Raw genomic sequence first — 4,927 nt, forward strand, 5'->3', positions numbered from 1 at the left:
CGGGAGGAGAGGCGACCCCCGCATCTCCCTCTCGCTCTCCCTCTCACTGCCCTGTGAGCAAACCCCCGGCCACAGCTGCGGACACGGCCACCGCTCGCTGACCACTCGCTGTCCCACCGCCGCGGCTTCTCCTTTGCTCTCACTTTTTAGGTGTGTGTGTGTGAAAAAAACACACACACACACACACACACACCTTCTTCTGGTTTCCAGTCGTGTTCGCAGCAACAAGTCTTATCCCGCGCCGCCAATGTTCTCAACTCTCGATAAACTGGTAAACACCAGTGTCCTGTCCCTCTCCCTCTCCCTGTCCCCTCTCCCCCTGACCCTGTCCCTCTCCCTGTCCCTCTCCCTGTCCCCTCTCCCCCTGACCCTGTCCCCTCTCCCTGTCCCCTCTCCCCCTGACCCTGTCCCTCTCCCTGTCCCCCTGACCCTGTCCCTCTCCCTGTCCCCTGACCCTGTCCCCCTGACCCTGTCCCTCTCCCTATCCGCCTCTCCCTCCCCTGTCCCCTCTCCCTGTCCCTCTCCCTGTCCCCTCTCCCTGTCCCTCTCCCTGTCCCCTCTCCCCGGCTCCCGGTCCCCCTGTCCCCCTGTTCCAGGCTCCCTGGCTCTGCTCCCTGTTCCCCTTGTCCCTGTCCCCTGTCCCTGTCCCCTGTCCCTGTCCCCCTGTCCCTGTCCCTGTCCCCTGTCCCTGTCCCCCTGTCCCTGTCCCTGTCCCTGTCCCCTGTCCCTGTCCCCCTGTCCCTGTCCCCCTGTCCCCCTGTCCCTGTCCCCCTGTCCCTGTCCCTGTCCCTGTCCCCTGTCCCCCTGTCCCTGTCCCCCTGTCCCTGTCCCTGTCCCTGTCCCTGTCCCCCTGTCCCTGTCCCCCTGTCCCCTGTCCCTGTCCCTGTCCCTGTCCCCCTGTCCCTGTCCCCCTGTCCCTGTCCCCTGTCCCCCTGTCCCTGTCCCCTGTCCCTGTCCCCCTGTCCCTGTCCCTGTCCCCCTGTCCCTGTCCCCTGTCCCTGTCCCTGTCCCCTGTCCCTGTCCCCCTGTCCCTGTCCCCCTGTCCCCTGTCCCCTGTCCCCTGTCCCCCTGTCCCCTGTCCCTGTCCCCCTGTCCCTCCCTGTCCCTGTGTCCCTGTCCCCCTGTCCCTGTCCCTGTCCCTGTCCCCCTGTCCCTGTCCCCCTGTCCCTGTCCCTGTCCCTGTCCCCCTGTCCCTGGTTCCTGAGCACAGACCCTCAGAAGCAGCAGTTGACCTGTGATGCCATGTCGCTCGGTCCCTCAGGGAATCTCTCTCACACTGTCGCCGAGTATTTCAGTCGGTCACTCCCCCGGTGCAGTGTTTTCCAGGTCGGCTCTGGGATTGTCGGGAAGCGCTTCCCTGTGACCATTGCTGTGGGTGAGTAACTCTCTGCGATGTGCGAGCCGAGCCGAGCCGAGCCGATGGCGGGTGTGTCTGTTTCCCCCTCTCAGCGCTCTCACACAGACACAAACCACATTTGCTCATTTCTTTCCCAAAGACGTCTGTCTGACGGGTTTCCAATCGCCGTGATCCCAGACTGCGTCCACCCCCCCAGCGTGTCCAGGCAGCGTTTTGGGAAGGAGGCAACGGATCTGAAGCACAAAAAGTCGTCCCCTCGGTTTTATTCAGCGATTTCTTTTTCGGACGAGGAGGCGATCCCAGGAAAATCACCTCCACTTTCCCCCCCCCCCCCCCCCCCCCCCACACCACCCCTTTTCCCTCCTCTCTCTCTCCCCCAGGATCCGATCCCGAGATGTTGCTCAGCACTCTCTGAAATCCACTCTGTGAAATCCACTCTTGAAGGAATTAACAGATCTGCTCAACACCGCCTCCCCTTCCACACACCACTCCATCCGCACTTCCCAGTCTGGAAACCTGACCCACTCACAGTACATCATGATGGATGAAATATTACTGGGGAGACTCCCAGGGCTTATCCATCACATTGAGTGGCCAGACTGATAGGCACAGGATTGTTCCATTAACTCCAGGACAGCCCATATGGATCCTGTAGCTCAGTGGTTAGAGCGCTCGCCTCGCAAGCGAGATTCCCGGTTTGATTCCCGGGCCGGGAGAAACGTTAGGCAAGTTTCCTTACTCCACACACCTCTATTTACTTGGCGGTAAGTCGGAGCCCGGTTGTTAGTCGATTGGCGCTTTTCCGGGAATAATAATCCATTCAAAATAAATAAATAAAAATAATAAGAATTTGGTCACTTATCCTACGATTGTTTGTGGGACATTACTGTGTACAATTGGCTGCTGCGTTTTTCCCACAAAATATAAAGTCAATCCACTTTACAGTATATTCTGTGAGGCGTTTTGAGACGTCTTGAAGATGTGATGAGGCGCTATATCAAATGCAAGAATTATTATTACTATTATAATATATATAGAGAAAGAGCCAGTAACCAGAGGTTGTTTAAAAACATTATAAAATAATTCAGCATTACTTGAAATATGTGTACAGTAAACCTCATATAAGTCAGATTAGTTGGGGTCATACATTCAATATGACTTATGCAAAGTATGAGTTATATCAAACTTGCATTAAATATTAACTCTTGAACACTTGGGTGGATGTATGACTTAGGCATATATATGATTTATACAGATCAGACTCAGGCGAGTTTTACTGTATTTCTCATCTACTTACTGGTTCTGTATGTCATGTCAGGATTTGAATTCCCAAGTCTAGACTGACACGCCAGAGCAAAACTGAGAGAGTTCTTCGTTGTTCCATGACTTGTTGATCTGTTCAGATGGATCTAAATGATTCCATGTAATTATCCCAAAAGAGAAAGGCGTTTCTCCAGCTGTCCTGGCCAAGAATCCTGCAGATTAATTGGTCATCATGGCTCTTCCTGAAACCTTGCTGATGCAAATGCCTGTTTCATTTACCACCAAAAACAGTCACTACACATACTCATTTCTAAAAAGGCTGTCGTCAGTTTCGAATCACCAGAATGTGTTAATTTTTCCAGTGTTTCCAAACCGCGTTGTAAAGAGAAAATGAATGACCATGTGTAGTGACTCTTGAGATGACCTCACTCCACGTTACCTGTGAAACACTGAGATTTTTTGATGCGATTCAGTGCTATAAAAAGATCAACTTCTTTTATTCTGCTTTGCTTGTTTCTTCCTAACTTCACAATCTATTCATCACATTAATTAAAAATAACTCTGTTTCAAAACTATATTTTTTTTTCAGAGTGACTTCCATGTATTTTGATCTTCATTCTGATATGTTGCATTTTCTGTACCAGTTCCTGCTGCGAAACATTATACCAACCTGCAGTGTATTCCATTGTGGTCCTCCCGACGTCCTGCGCTATACAAATGTAATCTTGTTGTGGTTTCCACAAACCTCCAAAACATCTTAATTGTGGAACTTAACACGGATGTCAAAATTGAGGTATTCCTAAATGCATTCTATTCCTTAATTATGACTGGAATTTGCATTCCCAGTGGTTAGAAGCTCACCACTGTTTGCTCGCTGTTTAAGATGATTAAGCTCCAGCAGCACCCCAGTGCGCACACTGGAATCCCTAAACCTTGGCAATCCTGAGCACAAACTGTCCAGGATTAAATAAACAGGCTGGGTTCTGGGGACAGAATATGCATTCCATGCCAGACCAACAGAAACAATACATCTAAATCACTTCATTTTATGATGTCAACTGACCCTCAATCAAAAACTTGTTATCATTCCCAGGGATCCATTATCGTCTCTATTTATTACTCTTCCAAATTTCAATGTTATCAATTAAACAGAAAAGACATTCTCACACCCACTGTAAAACAACAGCTTGTTACGTTTTTCTTAAATTTTATATATTACAGATCCTGCTTTGACCATTACTCCCTGACCAAGAGTAGAAGCAGGCAAGCTTCTACTGGGCCTCACTCAATGCCGTTCTTGAATGAGGGCTAATCTAGGCTGACACTCTAGGAACCACTAAGCGCTCCCTTCAGATGTGATATTGATCGTGTCTGCCTGTTCTATAGGTGAATGTTAAAGATCTTGTGATTGTATTCAAAAAGAAAACAAATTTTCTCCTGGATCCTGGCTAACAAACCTCCAGATAAAATTGGCCATTACCTTTATAACTGTTTATGGAATATTACTGTGTGGAAATGGGCTGCTGCATTCACCTACAAAATGCTACACTTTGCAGTAAATCATGTAAGCCACTTTGAGATATTTCAACAATGTGATAAGGTACTATATTTATTATTGTTATTATTATTTAGCCCAGTGACATTTGTAAGATCTTGCTTTGTGCAAAATAGTTAATACATTTGGATACAAATAATGTCACTTTACATAACCATTGCACTTTGAGACATTTCAACGTGAAAAGACGCTTTGGGAAATGAAACAAGTTCTTTCTTCCCCAGGTATACAGGAGGTTGGTTTGCTCTCCCTGAGGTTAGTTTTCTCCTTCTCACAGCCTCCTCCAGATGGTGCTCTGAGATTGAAATTTGGTTTGAGAGTGATGGGTACAAATCTGTACCCTCTCACTATGGCTCACTGTGACTCAGCACTTTGACAATACTGTCTGCAGGGCGCTGAGGAAGACTTTTAGCAAGAAAGATATTTGGATATTTTAATTCACAAACGCACATTGGCTGTGCTGTTAAATAATCACTATGCAAAGACACAAAGTAAACAGTTGAAACCTCCACAAATCTGATACACTTCAGTGCAATTAAATCAGTTTCTGCTACCAAACTTGACAGCAAATAGCAGTCAACTTTCAACAATTCCTTCACAGTTTAAACATACAAGCTAAATCTTGTGTTTTTTTTAACTAAATAACACCAGCGTGCACAGCAGTTTTTCTTCAATTTAATGCTGATTTGTGCAGTTAATGCGATTTGAGTGCTGATTCACATGATCTCCGTTCTTCTGTCTGTGTCCAGCAT

Source organism: Callorhinchus milii, unplaced genomic scaffold (genome assembly GCF_018977255.1).
Source record: "Callorhinchus milii isolate IMCB2004 unplaced genomic scaffold, IMCB_Cmil_1.0 Scaffold46, whole genome shotgun sequence".
Lineage (NCBI taxonomy): Eukaryota > Metazoa > Chordata > Chondrichthyes > Chimaeriformes > Callorhinchidae > Callorhinchus > Callorhinchus milii.